Below are 18,094 nucleotides of genomic sequence, written 5' to 3'. Positions count from 1 at the left end.
CCCTCCACTCCTCAAGTACTCCCACAAGGAGCACCAACTATGGGCATGCAGCCACATACGACCTCCAACATCTTCTTCCAAGGCATGCAGCCCACCTTCCAAAGCAGGGTAGCAACACAGAAGAGAGAGCGTGGCCTGGTTGGCTCCCAAAGGCAAGCATGAGGCAAGGTCAGCCAGGCCACATTTCAGTGCTGTTACGACCTCATGTGCCAGGCCGCACCACCTCTCATTCAAATTTGGCCCAGCTGCCACTCTGTCACAATGGAGAGGTGGCCAGGACCCAATTTGAGTGAGAGTGTTGTGGTGACCTAGCACACACAGTTGCAACACCACTCAAATTTGTGGCAACTATAAAAAGTTGTGGTGTGTTAAAAGTTGTAGTTTCCACACCAAAATTGCAGCCTGTGATTTTCTTACAGCCTTGCCTATGAGTGCTATAAATGAATGTTACAAACATACTGAGGTATAAGAGAAACATTTTCGCAGTTGTCCTGTTTTGATTTTATGGTCTTCTATGTTTTGGATATATTAACTAAAAAACACCAGCTCTATATAGTATATGGGTCTGACCCCCCAGACTTTGATGTGTTTAGGATCAGGCCCTATATTAGAACTGCAGTATGGAATAAGAATCTGATACAAAGAACATTAAAATCAATGGTGGGGGGTCTTTTCATTGACCTCATTGGGCTTCAGATCAGCCCCTAAAAGAATATTTTGCAACTATTTTAAAAACTGTAAGATAGTTTCAAGAGAATTTTAAATAGAAAAGAAATTGTTAGTTCCAATATGAAAAATATATCAAATTTATTCCTGGTGTAATTCTGTCATTTACTTGATCGGTGCTACAAGAGGCACGAATTTTTCCCTGTATCTTTATAGCATGTTATTACAATTGCCTCTGAAGACCAAAAGGCTACTCTTTTCTGTAGGGAGTTAGCAGATCTATGCATAAGCAAATGGAAAACTTTTTGCTAGGCTGCATTTTAAATAACTTATGTTCCAGATATTTAATAAGAACATTGGAGTCTGGATGAAAGAAATAATTTTACCTTTAACGTATAATTTACAATTCCAATTCCACATCCTTTGTAAATGTGAGTCACCCCAGGCTTATGATAAGCAGATATTGACATGGCCTTTGAATATAAAGTAATTGTTTAATAGAATTTCTCCACCCCCCCTTTCCTATAACTTGAAAGCAACTAACAATGATTGTATTTAGTGGGATGACTGTGAATTGCTGAGGAAGGTCAAAGACTTGTGAGAAAAATCAGTCTGAGAACAATTGCAAATAATCCATTGGCACTGGTAGCAACTAGCATGACCATTACTAGTGATTTTTGTAAATCAGGAAAGGCTTGTCTCTCACCACTGAATAGTTTAAATGATACAACTGGAGAAAATGAACACAAAATTACTACCGACTTGGAAGTATTATGCCTTTGTCGTCTTCTTGATTGATTTTAGCATACAGTTTCTAACAGACCCTTGTCCGCTAGAACTTGCAACAGGACATGTTAGCCCTGTCTCCAGGTCTGCAACAAGCTCTATAGTCTGGTTGTAAAGTGCAATTATTGCTAGTTCGAGACAATTAAATTGCTGTTTTATGTGACAGAGCAGAACCATAAGTGTAAATACCTAAGGCTCCTAATACAGAACAATAGCATGCGTAAGATGGCATTCTTTGTGCCTTTAACTCCATCCATCTAAGTACAAAATATGCCCGTTGCCTTGCCTTTTAGAATTCATTTTAACCTTAGAAATAATCAGACTCCCAAGAGATGCAATGACATTCCTACAGGTACAAAAGTTAGAATATGATCAAGATTATAGAGCATCATTCTAATGATAATTTGTCCTGGGTGGACACTTAGGCTATTTATCAATATTTTCAGACTGTTGTAACCACATGGTAATGATAACGGGAGTGCTAGTGCAAACATTGCCACCAGGGCTGCTGCTGGTTTCAACTGTCCCGCATCATTCTTTTCAGAGCAAGACTATACAACAGGTGGTGTAGACAAGATATTGGCATTGTTAACCATGAGGTAACAACTGTGGGAAATAATTGGCAAGCAAACTGGTTTTATTTTGATTATTCTAGTTAATTCATCATAGGGCCTCAATCTAACTAAATCTGAACATACAGTAGGATATACATAGTCAACAGAAATAGTTACCCTCGGTATACAAGTATTTTTCTGTTTCACAGACATACTAAACGATGCAGTTAATTTTCCATTCATGTTAATCTTTAATCATAAATTAAACTTGGAAAAACATAGGGCTTTGTTTGATACGTAAATGTAAAAGGAATGTTTTTTATATGATATATTTTATTTTAATCTGTCAGAGGTAAATATCCTGTAGACTGAAACAACATGCTGCATGATTTTTAATAAAAGTAAATAATTTTTTCTTCAATATGGGAGCACCATAAGAGGAAAAAATCCTCCCCCCAGCTATTTGATTTCAAGTTTAATTTACATACCACAATGTAAGTAAAAGGCTGTGTGACCCGAAAAATGTGTAGTCACATAGTAGTTCATGCACTGGCGAATGTACTAGCAAGAAAATATATTTCGCTTTCTAAGCTTTTTCTATAATATTTTACTTGTCATGCTTGAAATGTACATTAAAAGAACAACTATCTAAGCACTTTCATGGAGTTTTTAAGGAAATATGAGTTGGTTCATTGGAAAGATATAAATACCTAGATGTGTATGTGCATAAATGTTTTTTTTCTTGTTGGGCTGAAAACATAAAAATAGTGAGAATCCATAAAGATCAAGCAAGTTTATTTGTACAGTTTTGTCATAATTTAAATATATATTTCATATAGGTACAAATGTTTCCAAACACAATATTACGTTATAGCCACCAACAGTAGAGTCTGGCTGTTAAATATATAGATATACCAATATCATCAGATATCTTTTCAGCTGTAATACTGAGCCCACAGGGGTGAGGTAAGGTGGAATTTGTGTTAGAGACTGTCCAAGCTGTATATTTCAAACCTTACTTTTTTTTATTTATAAATTTTTTAAAAGGAGAAAAATATAGATGAAAATAATCCTTCCCCAAGTTTTAATTCAATATTACAGCTGACTAAATATCAGACATCCCAGTATGATACATTTGGGTATCTCTATGATTTGCCAGTTAATGCTTTCCAAGACTGAAACTGTGCCTCCTCTTAAGCGTTAGTGAGTACCACAATTATATGCTTTCCTTTAGACAGCCACTAACAGGTACCCACTTCACCACCACATTTTTCCCACTAGTATCCAGCATCCTAGTTCCCCAATTCCATCTCTTGCTACAATTTTTTTTTCATTATTTGGGAAATCTAAAAGAGCTATTAACTTTCATATGAGATTAGAGGAGCTGGTTCAGAATGCTTTCTAATAAAAAACAAAGGAGGAGCATCAGTCCCCACCAGGAGTGCAGCACCACACAGAGACACCAGCAACATTTTGAAATCAGCAAAAGAGCTGTTTGGGGACAAAGAAAAGCTGCTGCCCACGGCTTTATTGACTCAGAACAGTTTCACTAATAGTGGGAAGGTGCTGGTTACTTTTCCCCTTTTAGAGTACTGCTTTTGATTGATTTCTTCTAAATAACGCCATTAACTATGCTGGGAAATCATCCAGCAAACCAGGGCTAGCCTAGCTATTTGCAAGGCCCTAAGCTACCACAAGGCCCCTAAGTGTGCAGCACCTTTTCCTCAATAGCCTCAGTGCTGCTGTTGGGAGGTGTCTGTGTCCTCTAGCAGAGGAACTAGGAGATGAGACCGGTGAATCGCTAGTAATTCATGGGAACCCAGAAGTGACCCCGTAGTTCCACTGACTTGCTTTGCATTGGCACAAGACTGAACCTACTCAGACATATCCTTTCTTTCCAATAACTGAAGCAATGCTCAGAGTGGCTTCAAAGAAATCAAAACAGTTTGGAGAATAGAAGCAACCACTTCTATAGGACTAGGGCGTTGCCTACAAGGAATGTTATCCAAAACTTTCCCATTGTTGACCTAGCACCAATACACCTCCACCTGTGCTAGCAATGGTGTAAGCACTAGTGCAAGTTGGGTGCAGATGGTTTCCCTGATATATCATCTAACTGACTCCTGCACTCTGTTCCACTAGCATTTCCATAATTGTTGGCATTGGTATAAAGCCAGCCATGAGAAAATTTCAGAAAATGCTCAATGCAGGTGCAGACTTGATACAAACAGCTCCTCTTAGTGATTTCCCATCTCTCTATTTAAAGAGCCAGAGGACATACTTAACTTCACAAGCAGTTTATTCCTTAGGCTTTGTGCAACTTTTCTAATGAAAGAGGAGTCAAGCATAATCTAGAATTAGGATTTTCATTAGAAACCTAAAATTATACCCCAAAAGGCTAACAAAATATTTTCCGAGTTTGGTCTCATTTCACTGAAAACCCCATCCCTTCAGTCTCTCCTTTTAGATCTCCAAAGTCTTTGAGGAGGAGTCAGCTGCTGGTCTACAAATCCACCAGTTCTGACTCCCCCATCTTTAGGCTTTTGTGGGAGGTAAAGGGGAAGGGTCTCAGACCTGCTGTGTCACATAACTCCTACCACAGACCTTCTTGATGGGAATGAGGCTGCCATCAACCTTCCCTTTGAAGAACAGTGAGGCAGAAAAGGTGAATAAGTCAGTCTGAGGGTTGGTCCACAATCCTTTGCACCACAGCTCTGGAAAATGATGCAAGAGGAAACATGCAAGAGATTTTAGAATGATTCAGCATACAGCAGCACCACCATCACCACCACCAGGTAAAAAGGTGTGTTGGTAATTGGATAGCACCAGAGCATACAATAGGAAGCCCCCAACCCTCTGCAAGAAACCCTTTCCAGGAGGGAGTGGAGCTAATGGGGTAAGGAAGCAATGGTCACACTTCGTATAAACAGAAGATGGAAGAGCTGAGACCAGGTACTCCTAAATATTCCATAAGACAATCAGTAGAGGAAACAGGAAGAAAGTTTCTCAACAATAAGTAGCTCCCCTCTCGAAGAATTCAATTAACATGTACCCATATCCCAGTAGAACTCATATGCCATCATGTCTTATTGCTTAAATGATGCTTACAAGATACATAACATTTTTCATCTTCAAAATATGAATTAAGTAAGTGATATTCCAATTATTTAATATATATATATTCAATTTTAAGTTATCTCACAAACACTAATGATACAAATTGGAGAGTTCCTTTCAGTCTATTGTTCCCTTGGCCTCAAATCTTAAAACAAATCATTACAGGCATGGTTAATGCATAACAGTTTGTCAAATTATAAAAGATAAGACTATGTAGTTTATATCAAATTTCTTTACTTTTAATATACTGTTTCCCCCAGGGTAATATTTTATTACATTACTGCCTTTGTTTCAACAGTGGTGCCTACTAGACCGTCCCATAATTTATTTCTTATTTAGTTTACAATGTGCTTCTTTATGCCAATTTTAAATTTGATTTTCTTGAAATTTCTTTGAATGAGCCACAAACCTATCATCTGTGCTGTACTCAAATGAACTAATCTGACATTATCTACCTCCATTTAAGATTTTCATAATTCAATTTCATTTGTTCCCTTTGAACATCTTTTTCTTCTTAAACTACATAAAATTAAGGTTCTGAAACCTTTCCTCATCAACCTATTACATAATCCAGAGAATAACCTATTACAGTCGTCCCATGTCCCTTTTACACAGCGAACTCAGAGCATTAAAATCATGAAAAAGCACAAGTTATTTGAGCAAGATACACAGTCTCTCCAGTATTAGGGAAAAATATTTATGTCACTGCACAGTTTAAACACACAATACAGTAGTTGTGGCTAGGCTGAATCCTCCACTCTGTCTTGACAGTTTCTCTGGCCTCTTTCCTGCATCACCCAGACCATGGTAACAAAGCCTCCTGTGACTTATAGTTCCTAGAGATCAGTTGAATTGTATACTCAGAGAGAACAGTTTCCTGGGAGAGGAACTGGGAATAAAAACCCAGCCATCTATTATAGTATGGAGGGATAGAAGCCCTCCTGTCCCTGGTCTCCTTCTCAACATGTCATCAGGGTAATTAGTTTGCCCTAGTAATGAAAAAAGGATGACTGGTTGATGCCAGGGAGGGCAAAGAAACAGTCAAGCCCAGTGAGGACAAAAGACTATTGATTTATGCCCTGAATCAACAGGGTAAATAGATTACTTAGGGTCTGGGAAAGACTAGGAAACTAATTGCTCTGTTGATCTCAAATAGTAAACTTCTGATCCTTGCCAGAGGTGTTTTTTTTTAAAAGATGATTCACCTTCTCATAAGTGCTGTTCTCCAAGATGTGTTGCATATGTCCATTATACTGTAGGCAAGTGTGCATCCCGTGTGCTGGTTGCAGAGAGTTTTCTCATGAGGGAGCCCTGCCCACCCCCAAGCACCTAGTGCTTCAAAATGAGGATACACGGGTGAAGCTGTCCTGCCCCTCCTTCACGCCAGAAGCTGATGGTGAACTCTGATCCATCAGGGAAGGATTAGGTAATGGACCCATACAACATATCTCAAAGAATAATAGTTACAAGAAGGCAAGTAAATATTTTTCCTTCTTTGAGTACTTGCATATATCCATTACTCTGTAGGCGACAAGCTCTTATACCACGTGGTGAGACTTGGAGTCTCATTATGAGGAGGACTATAGGGCCACTTTCCTTACATTTGCATCTTCCCTTGAGGCAGCAGAGAACACAATGTCTGATAAGGGTATGAATGTCATCACCCGACAGATGTCCATAACTGGGATGTGTGCCACAAGGGCTGCTGAGGCTGAATGTGCTCTGGTTGACCATGTGTTACCTCTTTGGCAGCATAACACAGTGTGATGCAGCTGGTGTTGCATTTCTAGAGTCTTGGAGTTGTGACTGGATGACCTCTCATGCACTCTGTGTAAGAAACAGCTGGGAAGAAATTGAAAGGGCTTTGTCTTATCCAGGTAAAAAGCCAGAGCTCAACAAAAGTTGGGGGAAGGGAGTAGAGTTCATCTTTGTGATTATACAGCTTTGGGAAGAAAACTGGCAGCTATATAGACTGATTCAAGTGGAAATCAGATACCACTTTTGAGAAAAACTTAGTGAATGGAATAAACTTTGTTCTTGTAGAAAACTTTGTATGGTGGATAAGTGACCAAGGCATTCAGTTCTCTCACTCTCCTAGTGGAGGCAATGGCTAGGCAGGAAGCTATATTCACTGACCTGTGTGGGAGCAAGCACAATGGTAAAGACTTGAAAGGAAGATCCCTCAGAGTAGACAACACTAAATTCAGATCCCAAGAAGGAGCTAGGTCCCTGATAGATAGACAAGGAAGAGAGAAGGGAAGTCCTCTGCACTTATTGTCTTGGCTCATCCACCGGGTTAGAAATGACAACACCCTGGCTGGGATGCATAGCAACTTGTCTAAATCCGAGGACAATAGACCAACTTGAGCATGCCTGTAATGCTCTGAGTTTCAGTCTGGTGTGTGTGGCTCACATATGTACATGCAGCCATATGACCTAAGAGCCTGAGGTAATTCCTCACAGTGGTCTTGAGGGATGCATCGAGGCTCAGTCAAATCTGAAATCTGGAAAGAGGTCAAAATACTGTGGCAAAGGTCAAATCCAGGACTGCCCCCAATGAATTCTGTTCTTTATAGGGTGACTAATCGTTGACTTTTCTTTGTTCAATTTCAGGCCCAGGATGTTGAACGGACACAGTTTGATGGACAGTAGCCTGCTCTTGGGATCTGGAGTGACCATGAACCAATCATCCAGGTAAGGATACAAGTGGATGTCTCTTTTGTGGAGGTAGGATGCCATGACAACCATGCACCTGGTCTGTCATCAGCACTGAGGGTCTTTACTGAAGGGCAGGATCGTGAATTGGTAATGGTCATCTCCTACAATGAATCTAAGGAACATCCTCTGGCCAGGATAGATTGCCACATGGAAATAGGCATTTTGTAAGTCAAGAGCAGCATACCAGGCTCCGAGATGTAGGGAGAGAATGATCTCAAGTCTATACATTTCTGAGAAGTGAGCAGGTACGCCAGATCTCCAGCATGGATGCCAGCCCTAGGTGACCAGAATGCATGGTTGTTTTCCTGCAAGCACAGGTCACAAAGCTAGTCAACTCCAAGATCTCCATGACAGTGCATGTGACATGCATGCTTATAGATGTGGGTTAAGTTCAGAGAAAAACTTCATGCCTGAATTAAGCTTGATTAATTTGACTCTTCTGGTTATTTAACAAGAACTGGGGTTAAGTGAGGTCATACCACACTATGTTTCGTGTAAGGAAGTATTAGAACTTGCCCCACCAGGTTTGACAGAGTTCCTCAAGGCAGCAGCTAGATCTTTGCACAATCCTATGTTCTGATTCAGGCTACATCTATGCTACAAGCCGGGAGTGTAATTCCCCTGCTTAGGTACACATACTCGCTCTCATCAAACTGGCATGAGTATAAATAGCAGTGTAGATGGGGTGGCATGGGTAATGGCTTCATGGCTGAGCCGTGTTGAGTATAAACCCATTTGAAGCTGGAGGGTATGTACTCAGCATAGCTTAGCTCTGCCTCCACTGCCACGACCCATGCTACTGCAGCTACACGGCTATTTGTACTTGTGTTTGGTCCACGAGAGCTAGCATGACTATGTGTACACAAGCAGGGGAATCAGACACCTATCTTGTAATGTAGACATAGCCTAAGACTCTTGTACCTTCTTTTCATATTACCCTGTTGCAATCATGCAGAACTGTGTCAAAAGACTTCCTGACAAGTTTATAACTCTGTTTATCTGGGGATAAATTCATCCCTGATTTAATTCATTTGAAGTCAATAGAGTTACATCAAGGAAGAACTAGATCCTTTATCTTTTAATTCTACTTTGAATCACCTAGAAACATGATGTAGTTGTAGTTGAAGTTCTCCCCCTAATAAATCCACAGTGGCTAGAACTTCTAACCCGTCCCCACTTTTATTTTGTCTAGAATGAATGTAAAATGTGTTTAAAGAAAAATAACTCCAATAATTTTTTATAATCTTATTTAACAAAACATCCTCTACTGCCAGAAGAAACTGTCTGCATTCCTCCCTGACCTCTTGGAATTATGGGTAAGTATTTGTTTCTTATTTTTGTGAAAATGTACTTTTAAGTGATTCCATGCTATTTAGTTTGTATATTCATTTTTTCTTATTCACACTACTCATGCCCAAATATTTGGCTCTATTCATATTGGTGAAATAAAATACATTTGTTAAATAGACATGGAACTTTCATAACTATAAACCTGTTGGAACATTGGAACCTCAAAATGGATCATCATTAGTTTTCCATGTTCCTTCCCTAATAGAAAAGGATTACTAGTGTAAAGAACAATATAAAGCAGCAGCTGTCCAGGGGAAGAGAGAACCCAACCACTATGTACAATGTTTACATTTAAGGAAACAGTGGCCTTATAATAGTGTGAAGGCCCTACAAATCACTTCTCTGTATGTTCATTAAGAACTGGCTGTGCATTAAATGTTCTCAGCTGTGTCTGAATCACTTATTACCAGTCCTTAAGAGAACTAAAAGAGACCGTTATGCAAAAGTTAATATGCTTAAAATTTGCTACCAACCCAAGACCTGCAAACCCTAATTCTAAAATAATTGTACAAAAGCACCGAACTATTACCTTCTAAATCCCAAAAATCTAGCAATTCAAAGAGTAAATCTGAGCACAAACACAAGTACAAACGGTTTATTCAGATTACTATAAAAGTACCAGTTAAACACTGTACACCTATAAATCACTTTCAGATCAGCAGTGGAGACTTTGTTCAACTATTGTTATGCAATGCAGTAATCTAGAAATAATAGTTTCTACTCCACAGTTGATGGAGAAGGAGAACTTTCATGGACAATAAAGGATGCAGGGTTGTTTGTTTTTTATTATATCCATCCATCTTAGCCCACAAAGTAAATTCATATTTTCTTAGATGCCTTGTATGTCTACAGTACAGAAACCTAAATTTCAGTTCAGGTTTTCACAGATAAAGCTTCTGAAACACAAATATAACTTAGGGCTAAAAGGATGTAGCTCATTACAAAGAAGTGGTAAAATAAAATTTATCACTACGTTTGCTGGGCTGCATTTTAAACTGCTGCCTTCACAGAAGCAACAGAATCACAAAACAGAACTGACAGGTCTGTTCTCGGGTTTCCACTCTTCAGGGAGTTTTATCTTTTGCCCAAATATGCAGGTTATGACAGCTATTTTGTGTTATACAAATGAGGTTACCTCATGAGTTTGCTCCCAATTGAATGCTAACCATATCATCTTGTTATAAACAAACATTTGACTTTATTATATTTAATACTATGAAACAGTCTTAAAACATGAGAGAATATTTTCGTGGTAATGCTAAGCTTTTAACGCTTAGCAGCTTTTATTTCACATGCTCTTAAATGATACCAACTACATGGTAAACATCTATATCCTTGGTCCAAATGTGTTTAGTATTGTAGTTTTCCCAAGAAATATAGAGTATTACCCAAGACAGAAAAAAAGCTCAAATTGTAGTCACCGCAAGTTTCCAGTATTTTTTATTTTCATTGTAATAGGTACCTGTCTTGGACTCAGTTCCCTGAAGCTGTGACATTAAACATTTGTTGAGGGAACCCATTTTGATAAAGCTTGACAGGTAATAAAACAAGTTTTACTTTCTATTGCTGGATGCCGCTATTCATTCTCATCAAAGAAGCTTTTCCACAAAGATTTTAATGTATAAAATTGCCATTTATGTCTGCAGGACTTCTGTCAGTTTTATAAACCTTCTGAATCATTTTTATCTAATCCATTTTGAAATCACATTGGCTCCAATATTTGATGACTATATTAATATTAGTCCCATAATGGAATGTGGCCAGGTTACATGAATGTAGCCTCAAAGGAGTAAAAGCTTCACTACAAAATATATTCTTCTTCAAACTACTCCAGAGAGAAAAATGAACCATTTTATTGCCAGTTTAAACAGTGAGGCAACAGACCTGTATACCAACAATCTGCCAAAAAGACCAGGTGACTTTAACAATAAATTTAGCACCGACTTTTTTCTTCTCATTTTCTGAGTACAGCAGCCCCATCCTGGAATGTGATTTCTTACATTAATATACAAGTTGAAGCTTAAGAAATAACAAAAATCACTTCTTACCCTGAGCTTGCAGGTTCTGAATTCAATCAAAAATTCTCCACCCTGAGACCTGGGAAAATACAAGAAAGAAAATCACTCTATCAGCACTGACAATAATTGGCGAGACATTAGAAATATTGTAAACCAGGTAAATGATGGTTCAATGCAATGAGTAATTAATACGTTCATACACTATGGAAAAATCAATTGACTTAAATCCTTGACTAGCATACTTTGAATGGAACATTATTTATCAGAAAAGCAGCTCAATAAAACCTTTAAAATTTAAGTGTAATCATTCTTTTTTCAATGTTCTGAGGCAAATTCAATTTCAAACTTCCCTACAATTGAGTTTATGCATTTTCACAGTGAACACTAAACTCCCAGGGTAGCTAGGCAGAAAAGTGTTCAAGTTATATATTGCTGTAGTTCAAACAATATTCTTGGCTAGGTTTATCTAGAAACCAATGGCTTTTTTGCAGGGGGTAAGCAAATTAATTACTTCTCTGTGAGGTATAAAGAACAGGCAACACCAGTTCAGGCCACACTCCAAGGCTTTGGTTTGAAGGCTAGAGAAAACTGAGCTAATTATAGACGATACACATTTGTGGTTGGAGGGAATCAGAATGCCCTGCAACAGCTGACAAAGGAGCAGTAGGGGTAGAAGCGCAAGATAAATGACTGGAGGTGGATGTTTGTAAACGTGGAGGGACTCAAATAAAATGTTTTCTATAAAGACCAGGAAGAGAAATCAGTTTAGTGTATAAATCGCTTTCATGAACAAATAAAATTGATTCACAAATGAATTAACATTCATTTAATTGAACTGGATGCATTTCTATAGAAATGCTAACATTTGTTAAAGTTATCAGTAATATAACAATGGTTATCCCATTACCAAGGCTTGAAGTTACCCATTAGTTTAATAAGGGCAATCAAAGAGTGATTTTTCTGCAATAAAATGAGTTTCCACCTTTTTGTCTCCCAACATTTTTTTCCCCCACTATAACATTAATGAAGATTAATTCTTCGGATTTATAATCTGGCAGAGAAATATTAGAAAATGCACAAAGTCTAAACACACTATTATATATTAGTACTTACATTTCAGATTAAGAACACAAAAGGAAGCTGAACATGTTATAAACCAAAAACACTATTCAAGCATATCGCCATATACCAATACTAAATTTACTTTAGCATCGTATTAATTTTATGTAATGATAACAGGTATAAGAGAAAGATGAAAATGCTGGCCCTGATTCAGCAAAGTACTTAAACATATGCATAACTTCAAACACATGAAGAGTTCCCTTGTTGTTCTTTAAGTACCTTGCTGAATTGAAGCTTTAATACTGAATTATTATACACCTCTACCCGGATATAACGCTATCCTCAGGAGTCAAAAAAATCTTGCCATGTTATAGGTGAAACCGTGTTATATCAAACTTGCTTTGATCCACCAGAGCGCGCAGCCCCCCGGCCCCCTCCGGAACGCTGCTTTACCACGTTATATCCAAATTCGTGTTCTCGGGTCGCGTTATGTCAGGGTAGAGGTGCATATCAAATTCCCTGTGTGTGTATGCAAACACACACAGACACTTTTGAAGTGTCACTTGTAATTCTGTAGTTAATGTTGTGGTCTACATTTATAGGCAGGGTGGTAGCACTGTCTACTAATAAAGTTGCCTGATAGTTCCCATTAAAAGACCCTGTTTTCAGTTGCTATACCTTTGCCAAACAGTAATCATTTAGGCTGAAATGTTCCATGTCAGGGGTCTGCCACAAGCTGATTTGGAGGAGAGGAGGAGGAGGGGAATTTCAGCCAAAACAGTTTCAGCCATTTCTGAAAACAATGTTCAGGGGAAATAAATTGTTTCACCCATGTTTTAAAAAAATGGTTACCTTTTCTTGAAAAAAAAAACAGTAGTGCCCCATGATTTAGAGTGGAGACTTGAAAATGGGTGGCCTTTAAGTCAGTGTAGCTTATGCCACCCTTGAGAAAATCTGTCCAAATCTGGTCAATTTATAAGCCTTGGAAAACTGTAGTTCATATGTGCTCAGCAGAGACATGCTGTAGTTTTGCAGCTAAATTCCCTAAAGATTTCATTTGCAATGAGCATGTTCTAGTCAAGACTAAACAGGGATTTCCCTACAGCTGCAGCTCTGGACCTGGATCCAGGCACCAAAAGTGAAAACAGGGAGCCTATGTCTTCTGATTTCTCAGTGTTCCTATTACTGAAGCTTGGGCCACAGGAGGTTGCTGCCTGATTCAAGTGCAACTGGGACAAAAAGATAGACCTGAGAGGAGTTTCGGGGAGTAGATAAGCACAAGAAGCCTGTAGGATAAGGGGAGGTGACTGGAACCAGATGCTGGTAGGGGCAGAAGAGGGAAACTGTGACTGGGAGTTGGGGCGAAGGAAGACTGGGACGAGCTGGGCATGGAGACTGGAACTATGGGCCAGGGAGCTAAACAAATGGCAGGAGAAAGACAGATTGGATGAGGAGCCTGATGGAATATGGACAGGGAGTAGAAGCCTGCAACTGGATAGGTGAGAAGAACGAGACTGGGATGATGACCTGTGGGGGAAAGGGGAAGAAAGAGCATTGGGACAGGTTGAAGGGTAAAGGACACAAGGGGTTAAGATTGGGGGTGTGACCCAGGGACCTCTTGGTGCCTAAGGATTACAGTGATGTCTTGCCTCTGGCCTCTACATACTAGTTTGCGAAAAAGCCTAAGGTCTCTGCTGAAAGCCTGTGTCATATTTGTCCTCACAATCATTGTGGAATGTAAGTACAGAAAATATGTAAAAAGTAGTTAAGAAATATGTAAGTTAAGTTAATTTTATATATATATATATAGAGAGAGAGAGAGACACCGACCGACCTAAGGACTTGCAACTGGTCACCAAACGGTGAGAAACTGGTTTCCTTCAGGCAAGGGATGTTTGTCTGGCTACATGTAAATAGAGTATTGTAGGATCCACAAAAGATGCACATTTACAGTCCAAACTAAATGCAAATGAAGGGATTGTGAAATCTTCCAGAAGGGGAATTTTACAGAAAGAAATAAACCAGCGGGAGAGGATCCTGTTTACAAGTGAAGACAATGGATTTTTGGACTTTAACTGTACATACAGAGCTACACTCTACATCCTTTACTGAGGGAGAAAGCAGAGAGCAAGATTTTTCATGAAAAAGGGATCACAGCCTACCTGGCTGAAAAACACTTGTGAGCAATACTAGGTTCTAGAATGCACTGTATTACTTTATATGTAACCCTTAGTTTCCAATATTTTCATCTATTTTCATCTATTACTTGAATCTCCATTCTTTATTAAATAAACATTTTTTTAAACTATAGACACATTTAAGCACCATGTGTCGAATGGAGTGGTGATCCTGAGGTGAAAATGGTAAGGTGGTGTATACTATTCCCTTGAGAGTATCAAATCTGGGAATTCTGTGAGTGTCCAGTGGAACAAGGGCTGGACAGTCACATTAAGGGCAAGTGGCAACAAGATGCCTCATAACCTTGTGTACCCACAAAAAACAGAGCGGGGAGAGGCAGAAGGGTCTGTTCCACTACAGCATACTTCCCACCCGAATCTAGATTGGAACCAATGAATCCAGAATCTCACTATTCCTCTGCTGTCAGAACATATCCATGAAACCCACTGGCAAACTAACTCTCTTATTCCCTTCTCAGTGCTGGTCCACACAAAGGATGGTAACCTATCACTGATATCAAGGACTCCATTAGCTCAAGCAGTAGAGCTCTGTGCAGTGGATCTAAAGGTTCCAATCCTGCTAAGGAATGATGTAGGTATCAATAATATGCATATAATATAACTGGGTTTTTTTTTCAGTTTCTTTTTTTTTAAATACCTAGGAAGTTACACACACGGAATCTATGTTAAAAGACCGTTAGGTTGCAAAGTTAGAAAATGCCTGTGCAACCTTAATTGAGCTCCCTTGTGCCTATGCATTATGATAGCCATTAATTACATGATCTCATATTACTTTTTCCACAGGACCCCTGCCTAATTCAGTGCACAGGATGGACCTGTTCTGGAGGTGAATCAGAGATATGTAGTCAAGGACATTTGTCTGTCAGACCAGGGCCAGATTTAGGGGCAGGCAACCCAGGTGGGCACCTAGGGTGCCAGGCTCGGGGCGGGGGGCACTGAGCTCAGGGGGCTGTTTTTTTGTTCTGTTAGTGACAGAATGTTTGAAGTAAAATGTTTCGGGTACTCCATACATGGATTTATTTTTCACAAACCTCCAAAAACGTTCTGGGCCTTTGTAGAATCTTGTGGAACCTTCCAGACCTTCTGAGAACTACATTTCCCTCCAACCTCCTAGAATGTTGTTGGCCGTGCCTTCTCGGATATAAAAGGGGCGGGATGTTGCCAATCAGTCAGTGAGATATAAGAACTATGTGAAGTGAGAGCCCAGCTGCGATATTGTGAACCTTGTTTTATTATGTAACTGTGAAAGTGTATTTGTGTTTTAAGACTGGAAGAATGTAAGTAGTGACTAATAAAGGACATATTTAATGAGACACCAGAGATATGCAACAATATAAATTGGGGGGAAGGGGAGCCGAAGATGCTCCTCACCTGGGGTGCTATTTGATCTAGGGCCAGTCCTATGTAGAGTTCCTGATTCATTGGTGGATAAAATAGTATGTGATCATGTTAAAGACTATCATAATGCATTGGCACAAGGGGCATGAATTAAGGCTACACAGGCAACCTTAAATCTGGCATTTCCTAATTTTTGAGTGCTTGATTTTGCACCTTAACATTCCTTATTGGATTTTTGAGTGTGCATGTATGTATGTAATCAAACAAGTTTGCTGTGGCTAAGGTTGCAAAATAGTTTTCATTTTAAATTCCTGTTGTCAAAACATATTCATGTTTGGGCTGATTCTCCATGCGGGTCCCTTCATGAAAATGGGGGGTGGGGGCTAGAAAGAAGAGAAGGGGGTGTTGAAGTTTTGGGTTTTTTTTTTTAATAGGGAGAGGTGAACAAGTTAGAACAAATCCCCTTTCTGTTGCTGACATCTTATGAAAGGATTAAAACAACCACATTTCCCCCATCTTTAAAAAACGATCTAATCCACATCAAGAAAATATTACCATCACCATTATTAGTATAGACAACTGAAACACTGCTGAAATGCAAGGGACACTCATGTAATGTAAAAGTAACATCTCTTTATCCCAGCTGAGGATCTTTCCTGAAAACTTCAATCTTGGTGCCCAACCTTACAAACAGTACCAGGCACAGTGCTTACTAATATAAGTAGTTCCTTGAGCATCACATACCGTGTGGACAAGTCCCTAGCAAAGTGTAACTGGAACCAAGATAACTAAAATCAGTTCTAATTCTCATCTTTAGCTATTTCAGTGTAAATCTCTGGGGGTATTAAATTATATCAAATATTTGGAAATTAAGTCAATAATAAATCAATTTATGTTACATTCACTTCTGAAATAAGAGCGTCTCCATCCAGACTTGCAATAAATAACTAAAGATGTGAATTACAGCAGATTTTATTTTCATTTCAGCTACCTTATAGACAAGCCCTAAGTTTGAATGAAACTCATTCAAAATTAATGAAATTGTAGGACTAAGGAAGTGCAATAGAAAATTCTGCAAAGTTCTTAGCTGTACACCTAAACATGGATGTAGTGTGAGTGCAGGTAGATAACTGTACAGTTGTTAGCTAACAAAAGCTTACAAGCTCAACTATTGAAACAGGAGTATAGTGTCAACATGAAGGGTTCAATAGCTAAGAGTAACTAGTGGTGGTGTGCATTTGTGGTGTTTTCTATTTGTTTTCATGGTGAAATTTCAAGTATTTATATTAATGGACACCATAAAAATATAGCTATGTGGACAAGTTAAAGGTAAACATGTGACATGCTTTACTGTTGACGACATAATAATGGACTAGATGGACCTCTGGACTATTCTGGCACTGCAATTTCTATGTTCATATATTTTGTCTCTACTTTGTCTCAGTCCTTTTCAACTTTAAGTACAACAAATGCTTAAAGACATACTCTAGGTATTTTTTAGGGCATAGTTTTACAGCATAAACAGAGTAAAATCACAGATTATAACTACAATGCCAAATGACAGCCGTGCAAATTGTTTCACACAGAGCAGATCATATCATGTGAATGTTTATCTTTTCATCAAAATTCTGATTTTTGATAATTTTTTTTGTATTTCAGCCCATGGCAAGAAAAATAAACTGGTTTCACAATATTTAATTTTACCGGGAGGATATGACATCCTTTTATGCAGCAAAATGTATGCAAGTTACTCTAAATTTACCTTTCATGTGGCTGCTTTTAAAAAGGCAATAAGTACATACATGTATGTGTACAAACACTGCAGGATGCCTTCAAAACATCATTGGTGACCTTTGATTGGTGGCCCTGTTTAACTCTCCCAGTCAGCCACTTCAAGTGAATTCCCTTTGATCAAGAAGGGATCTATCTGGTTCTTTCTGGCTGATTTCTAGGGCAACCAGATAGCAAGTGTGAAAAATCATGAGGCGGGAGGGGGGTAATAGCAACCAATATAAGAAAAAGCCCCAGATATCAGGACTGTCCCTATAAAATCAGGACATCTGATCACCCTACTGATTTCCAGCCAGAGAAGAACGTAACAGGAAAATGTTGACTTGGTCACTTTTAACATTCTAGTTAGACAAAGGAAAAAAAAATCTCAAAAACACAATTTAGGATATCTGGGCAATCCCCTCAATATACCGAATAAAACATGCTGTGTTGATGAAGAACACAACAACTGTCATAGAAATGCATTAAGGCTTGAAGGGTCAGACTCTGTTCCTGA

At 38.8% G+C, this 18,094-nt stretch overlaps 1 protein-coding gene across 1 annotated transcript in view; it reads right to left on the bottom strand.

Moving 5' to 3' along the window:
• Positions 1-18,094, bottom strand: part of PTPRD (protein tyrosine phosphatase receptor type D) — a 1,658,801-nt gene that overhangs the window by 931,494 nt on the left and 709,213 nt on the right. Inside the window, exon 8 of the mRNA XM_045020490.1 lies at positions 11,240-11,288. The gene's annotated coding sequence lies outside the window, so the exon portion shown is untranslated. The remainder of the gene's footprint in view (positions 1-11,239; positions 11,289-18,094) is intronic.

This window comes from Mauremys mutica, chromosome 6 (genome assembly GCF_020497125.1).
Source record: "Mauremys mutica isolate MM-2020 ecotype Southern chromosome 6, ASM2049712v1, whole genome shotgun sequence".
NCBI lineage: Eukaryota > Metazoa > Chordata > Testudines > Geoemydidae > Mauremys > Mauremys mutica.
Note: the sequence above shows the minus strand (reverse complement) of the source record. Positions and strands in the feature narration are given on the sequence as shown.